The sequence below is a fragment of the Argopecten irradians genome, chromosome 12 (assembly GCF_041381155.1).
Source record: "Argopecten irradians isolate NY chromosome 12, Ai_NY, whole genome shotgun sequence".
NCBI classification, from domain to species: Eukaryota; Metazoa; Mollusca; class Bivalvia; order Pectinida; family Pectinidae; genus Argopecten; species Argopecten irradians.
Genome location: NC_091145.1, coordinates 27500246 through 27509054, shown reverse-complemented (window position 1 = coordinate 27509054; position 8809 = coordinate 27500246). Strand labels below are relative to the sequence as shown.

General features: G+C 34.0%; 1 long non-coding RNA gene across 1 annotated transcript; it reads left to right on the top strand.

Annotated features, from left to right (window-relative positions):
- The first annotated feature begins 6853 nt into the window (after positions 1–6853).
- LOC138336739 (uncharacterized) lies at positions 6854–8009 on the top strand. Its single transcript, XR_011210456.1, has 2 exons — positions 6854–7412; positions 7521–8009. It is a non-coding gene; the product is annotated as an uncharacterized lncRNA (long non-coding RNA).
- Positions 8010–8809: the final 800 nt, after the last annotated feature.

Here is an 8809-nt window from a genome sequence, read left to right as displayed (position 1 = left end):
AAACACGCTATAACAAGAAGACACAACATAAATAAACTAAAGCTTCCATAACACAATATCACAAGGAGACACTATATAAAATACGACACAGTCTCCCAAAACACACCAGCATAAGGAGACACAACACAAATATATCACAGCTCCCAAAACACACTATCACAAGGAGACACAACACTAATATACCACAGCTCCCAAAACACAATATCACTAGAAGACACAACACAAATAATCTACAGTTCCCAAAACACAATATCACAAGGAGACACTACATAAAATACAACACTGTCTCCCAAAACACACTATCACAAGGAGACACAACACAAATATACTACAGCCTACAAAAACACACTATCACAAGGAGACACAACACTAATATATCACAGCTCCCAAAACACACTATAACATGAAGACACAACATAAATAAAACACAGCTTCCAAGACACAATATCACAAGGAGACAATATATAAAATACACCACAGTCTCCCAAAACACACCAGCATAAGGAGACACAACACAAATATATCACAGCTCCAAAAACACACTATCACAAGGAGACACAACACAAATATACCACAGCTCCCAAAACACACTATCACAAGGAGACACTACATGAAAATACAGCACAGTTTCCCAAAACACACTATCACAAGGAAACACAACACAAATATACTAAAGCCTCCAAAAACACACTTTCACAAGGAGACACAACACTAATATATCACAGCTCCCAAAACACGCTATAACAAGAAGACACAACATAAATAAACTACAGCTTCCAAAACACAATATCACAAGGAGACACTATATAAAATACGACACAGTCTCCCAAAACACACCAGCATAAGGAGACACAACACAAATATATCACAGCTCCCAAAACACACTATCACAAGGAGACAAACAAAATATACCACAGCTCCCAAAACACACTATCACAAGGAGACACTACATAAATATACCAAATGTTTCCAAAACACATTATCACAAGAAAACACAACACAAATGTACCACAATCTCCCAAAATACACCAGCACAAGGAAACACAACACAAATAAACATCAGCTCCCATAACACACTATCACAAGGAGACACAACACAAATATACCACAGCCTCCAAAAACAAACATTCAGACACTCGCAACACTATATTGGAAGCGAAATACCACCCCCTCCCCTGATATTAGATTTAGGCATTGGCATTTTTTTAGATATCGATATCTGACATATTGATATACATATATATATTTCTTTATGCATACATGGGAGGGCGATCCTTAAACGAATCTAGCTTTTGATAGGACATTAATCTGATAAACCAGACCAAAATCAAACATGCCACCACCAAAAATTCCACCGACTGCACCAACAATATGTCAGCTTATCACAGCCTGTTTTATAGAGAATACATGGTCAGTGTCTTCAAGTATAAATTGTATTTTAGTGAGGGTTAAGAAAGACAAAAGTGGCGAGGACTTTATACATGTATTATGTTTACGTCTACAGTGCAATGAAATAGGTACCTACAATCAAACCATGAAGCCAAGTTGACGTATAAATTTCAATTAAATTTTCCCAAAGTTATTAGTAATTAAAAAGTGATTTCTTCAGGTATGTTTTCATCTGAGCATATACACATGTACAGGGGCTGGTGTAATATACCTACAGCAGACAAACACACAACCAATTCTCGTTACAAGCCCTGTGAGCATACATAAGATATAAAATCAGGGATTTTACACTGCATCAATTTTTTGTTGTAACCAATGTTTAAAACGCATTATAAATGCTTGTCTATCCATTTGAATGGTTTTCACAACTTGTTTAGCAAACATTATGGTGCTAAATAGATTATTGAAGGCATAATTACATGTCAAAATGTTCGGCAATTTATAAGTACATAGAGTTGAATGTGTGAACTGAGGGCGACGCTCCCATCTATATCAATGTAAAATACTTAAGTTATACACATAGAGAGATAAAATTACAGTTTACCCGTAATGTGCAGGCCTTTAAACACCCATCCATGACAGTTGCATTATTGTATGCAATATATGCTCAGAAATCAAACAAACATGCATTCTATAAAGACCATTTAAAGTACAAAGGGAAATGATATTAATGGCCAAGTGATAGTCTCAATAGACAGGTAAAATAGTGACCAATTGACCATTTCGGACACTGTCTGGTTTAACTGTATTGTCCCCAACATAAAATAGTTTCAATGGAATAGTACAGGGGGGGATACGATGAAAACGTGTATTTTTTGTGAAGTGTGTGTGGGGGGATTCTGCGGAAGGGGGTAGTAAAGTGAAAGAACAAACACAGTCATTTAAAGGAATTTACAAATAAAAAACATGTGCAAAACAAAAAAAAACAAAAAAAAACCGAAGAAACCACAGCTATAGCCTGACTGTGTGAGAACAACCTCTCATTGAAAAAATAGCGTTATGTTTTACGTAATTGTTGATAATAATTGTTGGGATAACAGTTGTCAAACGCAATGTAATATCATTGTTATATATTAATTATGCTTATCTGATGGGAGATACTGTTTATTATTTCCATTGTTATATTTTTTAATGTGCTGCTATTCTTAAAATTGTCATTGTTCTACGTAAAGCCAGTTCTTTGTTTGATATCATAGCAAAGCATTACCTAATATAACAGAGAAAAGACGTCATAAGCAGATAGATAGGTTTCAAAATGATACAAAAATTAGCGTCTTTTGCCAATATTGTACAACTAAACTATACGAGGTATGATCGAAAAGAATTGCTTATTGTCTTCTAACTCGATATGCACGTGGCACACGATAAAAATCCAGTACCTACCTGTATAGAGTTAAATGTACATGTTAGACTAAGTGTAAGACATAAAATTGGCCGTTTGAATATTCTCAGTTATTGAACACTGCAGTAAAAAAAGTTGGTAGACGGGTCGACAGAGAAGATGAAATACAGGCTTACATCTAAGCTCGTTCAAAACTTGGTTGTGTTTTGTTGAAGCTGATGTCTGAAATTTCTACTGCTGCTGAACCAATTTGTGTGTCTTTTGACAAAGGTTGGAGGGGGAAAAGAAATTGGAATCTGGTGTAGAGTCCACCATAAATGCACCGAAATAAGGTAGCCAAAGTCTGCATTTCACAAACAAATCATTTAGAAAATAAAGGAAATTTTTTAATGAGATGTCAGAATTACTATTCGTGATAATTCAGGAATGGTAGAAATATCACTATCAACGTTCACCTTATTTTGAAGAAGCACTTGGAAGTCCGAAAGAATTTTCTAGATGGGTGCCACATCTGTTGACTGACGAGCAAATGAGGCAACGGGTTTAAGTGGCAAAAACAACTGCTTCAAATGCTTCCAAAATATGACAAAAAGCACTTTGTCAATGTTGTCATAGGTGATAAAACCTGGGTCTATTATTTTAGCCAGTCAGAAAAGTTAGCAATACGGTCGGGGCCGCTAAACACAGCAAACGCCCAATCATTGTAAAATGTTCAGTGACATGGCTTCGTTTCTTATACTTTGGTAATACCTTTTCAGTTTCTTCAGTACTTCGTCTTTGTAGTACTTACAGGTGATGAATTTACCCTTTTCCACAGGCACTTTTATTGCGATTCTTTCACCAGAGAAGAAGATTAGATATAAAACCTTCGTTGTTCCCAACGAAAAGGTCAAAGTTACGGTTAAATGAGAATAAAAAGTCCATTTTCCTTTCCTTGATGCCAGAGAGCTACTATCAGGTTTATACTAGTACATCTGTAGTTTAATGATGTCTGTAACGGTCATCGTGAACTATTTGAGTCCTCAAACTACAATATCCAGTACAACAGTTATAACTTTCAAAATTATGGCGACTGCAATGACACACTATGGCTTATCATTCAACTTTGTTTTGCGAGTTCGAAACCAATTTGTTTCAAACTTTTGTCAATGACTGTAGGTCGAGTTTTTTTTCTCCGAATACTTCTCGGCTTCCCTCACCTTTTACACCTGGTATCTCCTGGAGAGGCCACGTGATCAAATACTGTACATGGACTGCTTCAGGCAAGAGAATTGGCATCCTATATATTCCCGGAAATATTTTCTTTCGATTTTGCAATTTCCATTTAATGGACTTCTTCTCTGTGACTAAGCATGGTAGAGCACTTAGAAAGAAATGGTAACATTCTGTTATGGTGGAAATTCAAAATTATACAAATGATGGGGCTGACCGGGAGAGGTAACAATACGGTTGAGTATATCTCCGGACATAATCCCATAATTCTAATGAACACACAACCTGCCGAGATATTCAATTATTTTATAATCTAAATTACGAAAAAATCCCACACAATGAATATGAAGAGAATTTAATCCTCTATTCATACTGAATTAAACACATCAACAGAATTTCTGTATGTATCACAGATCGAGTTCTTCTTCTTAATAATGAATTCGCCATTTAACATTTATCTACAACATTAACTCCAAAGCCCGCTGTCTGATACCTTGTTGTTTTCGTACACCACTTTTGACTTTAAATTTCCAAATCATCAACGCTTATTTTGATAGTGTTTCAACAATGTTTTAGAATTTCACCTAAATTCCTTCGCTGTTTTGAATGAAATTGCATATGATATGAAGATACATGTGTGCATAAGAATGTTTAGTATTTTCCCAATAAATCCAAGATTGAGATTGAATTTTTAAATCCTCCGAATTCAATTAAAGTTCCGGGGGCGCCGACTGTTTTGAATTGGCCTGGAAATCACTGTTATATGCGAGCATTTCAGCAAGACACTTTCAAACAAACGTCTAAATTGTAAGTCTAGTTTCATGTCATTTTTTACCACATCAGACATTGGAAAGAAATGTCCTTTCTTTATCGCTTAAATTGAAATTGAGAAAGTAATATCCCTCAATCACTGTCGGTGGACATGGTGAAAGTGAGTTTCCAGATAGTTGTCCAACCCAAAATATGCTTCATGCATTCCGTTCATGAATGCTATTCATCACATAGGACATAGGCAAAGGTAATTCTATGCTGCCATTGTCAATATTGGATTTGTCATGGTTGAATGCATATTGGTAGACTTACCTGAGTTCATATACAAAGGCAGAACAAAAAATAGGCTTATATTAGAAATAAAAGTGAACATTAAGTTAGAGATAAAGCCTCAAACTGTACAATATGGGGGAGAGAGAACAGATCTCGGTTCTGACGGGCCTCGATACAGTTGTCTCTCCCACATATTGTACAGTTTTTGGCTTATCTCCGTAACTTAAATATCCAATAGTTGGACAGAAGGGGTCTACTTGCCACATATCCAGGGATACCATAAATACATAATATCAGGCATTTCATGCCTTTGCAAAACAGTCCTCAGAGGAGATAAAAGCATACATTTATCGTATCCTAGCGCAAATAAGACCCTCCTACCCAGACAAGAAATAAAGCTAGGGGGGTCTTATTTGCAGACAGCGCGCTTGACAACCTTGATTTAGTGGGTCGCCATCTTAGATTTTTGAACGTCTGTCATTGTATACGTACATGTTGTAATAATCATAAGTTAGACAGCTGCTGAACCATTTTGCGTGTCTTATGACATAGATTGGCATGGGGGGGGGGGGGGGGGGGTAAAGAAATTAGGTCTGGTGTAGAATCCATCATAAATGCACCGAAATCAGGTAGACAAAACTCTGCATCTCGCAAACAAATCATTTTCAAAATAAAGGAAATCTTTGAATGAAATGTCAGAATTGCTATTCGTGATAATTCAGGAATGGTAGACATATCACTATCAACATTCACCTTATTTTGAAGAAACACTTGGAAGTCTTATTTGCAGACAGCGCGCTTGACAACCTTGATTTAGTAGGTCGCCATCTTGGATTTTTGAACGTCTGTCATTGTATACGTACATGTTGTAATAATCATAAGTTAGACAGGTATAAAATTAGGGAGTAATACTAGAAAACACCTTTTAACGAAATGAGAACTTGGGCGGATATCTCAGACTCATTTTACGGAATAAATAAAGGTATGATTTATAGATTGAAATTAAGAAAATGAAAAGATAAAACAATTGTCATATCAAACATTATAAATGCATTTTATATCTCACTGCGTGTTGTGCAACTTGACACTATCACACGCCTACAATTCATTTGTGGAGATAAACATGTCTTAACCATGCTTTAACCATACAAACGACTTCTTCTCTGCAATTAAGTATGGGGTAACACTCATAATGCAATGGTCGCATCCTTATAGGGTGAGGATTCAAAATTGTACAAATGATGGGGCTGACCCCCGGGACCTTAGGCGCAGGGCCAAAAGGGCCAATTAGGCTACTATTTTCATATAAATTACTTCCTCTCTAAAACTATTATTGTATAGCATATCCGCATGGTGTCTATAGCATCATTATATGGTTGGGATTCAAAATTTAACAAATTGTTTGATCAATTTTGCTAAATTTTCTAATTGTAAGATTCTTTGTGATAATTACTAAAAAAAAAAAGATGAGCGATACAGGCCCTGCGGGCCTCATGTATTTTCTTCTACCAAGAGTATATCTTTCAATAAAACATAGTTGTGATGACATCTATTGTTGTTTCTGTACTTTAACTCCTGTATTATCGGACGATTACCGGTAACTGTCCTATATGTTACATTTTACTGTCTTATATGTGACTCTAATATAAGACAGTCTCTTATAAGGCAATAAAAGGTAACTTATGGAAGAGTTACACAATACGGATGAGTATGTTTCCGGGCATAATCCCATTATTATATATTGAACACACAACCTGCCGGAATATTCCATTATTTTTTTTTTTTTTTTTTTTTGTATGCAGGAGAATTTTTATTTCAGACACACAAAATGTACAACATGTATATAAAATGGTATATAAATACAAATTTTGTTTAACAATAATATTTTTATCAATTTGTCACCATTAATTCCCTTCAAAGATTATTGCTTATTAAACATATTGTAATAAAGTTAATGTATTTGAATATATAAATTAAAAGTTTGTCTCATTTGCAATACCATGACATTAAAAAATGTGATTTTTGGATATTAAATCAAAGATTTTCAAGGGACATAACTCAGACAAAATGCGAATGAACTATGCAATGGATAAATTACTATTTTGCAACATATAAATAATACATCATATATTTTGACTTTTACAGTAGTTTTATAACGAATTTGTCGATGACCATAATAAAGCAAATCGAAATGAAAAAAAAAATATTGAGTCGATGACTAGTGTAAACCGGAAGAAGATAACTCTCATAACCGGAAATCATAACGAAGACAACATACACGTGGTTTTTTCGTTGGAGAAGTACCTGTGCGAAGTATTTGTATGTATGTGGAGAAAACAATGGTTTGAACAGATAACTATTTCAGGTGAGTATTATGTACGTCAGTATAAATAGTGTATTTTTACTTAATATTGCACAAAAATAATTATTTCCAATATATTATGACACGTGTCGTTCTGTTAATCTTTTTCAGATGAAGTGTACTGTAAAGGACAGCTACATGGAAAGTTATCAAGGACAGTGAAAATTATGGTGAAGGATTAGGAAGATTTGAGTGTGAATCTTGATGTCATTTTACTGAAAACCAGCTGGATTTACTATCAAAGTTTCACAGAATATCGGAGTCAAGATTTATTCCGAGGGTTTCACAAGCTGATTTTATGAATGTTGGGAGAGGTGATTTGTTGTACTTTTTAGTTCTCATGACTGAGTGTAATTCTCGTCTGAGTGAATGTTCTAGGTTTATTGCTTTTTGTTTACAATTGCTTGTGTAGTAGGCCTTGTAAATGACGTAGCCTATATAAGTAAGTAGAAAGTTAACTCCTTCATATTTTTCATAATCAATTTTATAACCTAACACTATATTTTCCAATGTCACCATTTTTTTGCAATAACCTAGTTTACTGAACATATCGCTGACATGTGCAATAAATGATTTAATATATTTACATTCTACAAAAAAGTGTTTGTAATTTTCTTCAACTCCGCATGTATTACATAGTGGACTATCTTTTATTTTCCATTTATAAAGTAGGTAATTATTTGCCAGAACTCTGTTAATCAGTTTCCATTTAAATATTTTCATTCTATTGTCTTCAAAATGTTTAAAGGTGCACTGAAGGGATTTTCTTAATTTGTGTTCTATCTCGGATTTTTTAAAATGTATAAATGTGTTTTCCCATGATATATATGCAATCGGTCTAACTGATATTTTCTCAATCAGGTTGTTGTATATGATTTTGTTTGTAATTTTAATTATAGGTATTGTTTTTAGTGAGGGTGTCATAACAACTGACAGTTCATAATATTTCTCATTTATGTTGTATTTTGATATATCTGATTTTTTTAATTTTTCCTGCCATATTTTAGGTATTGCGTTTTTAAAGTATTGATATTTGTGATATCCAATTGTGTTTATCTTGTAATATGTTCAATATTACATTTTCATTTATGTATCCTTCAACATCTAACAGATCTTTTATAGTGATGATATTACTTTTTATCCAATTTTTAAAGATCAATGATCTATTATTATATGTTATGAATTGATTTCCCCATATTATTTGTTTTCCAATATCTGTTATGTTTTTTGGGGGTTTCACATTTCTTCCATTTATGTCTACCCCAAGCATTAATGATATTTTGATAGAATTGTGGAATGTTAGAGAAATCTTCTAGTTGTTTTGTGTGTTTTATATTCATTGAAAAAATTAACAAATCTTCTCTCCAAATTGATTTAAAAATAATCTTGGTATGATTTTC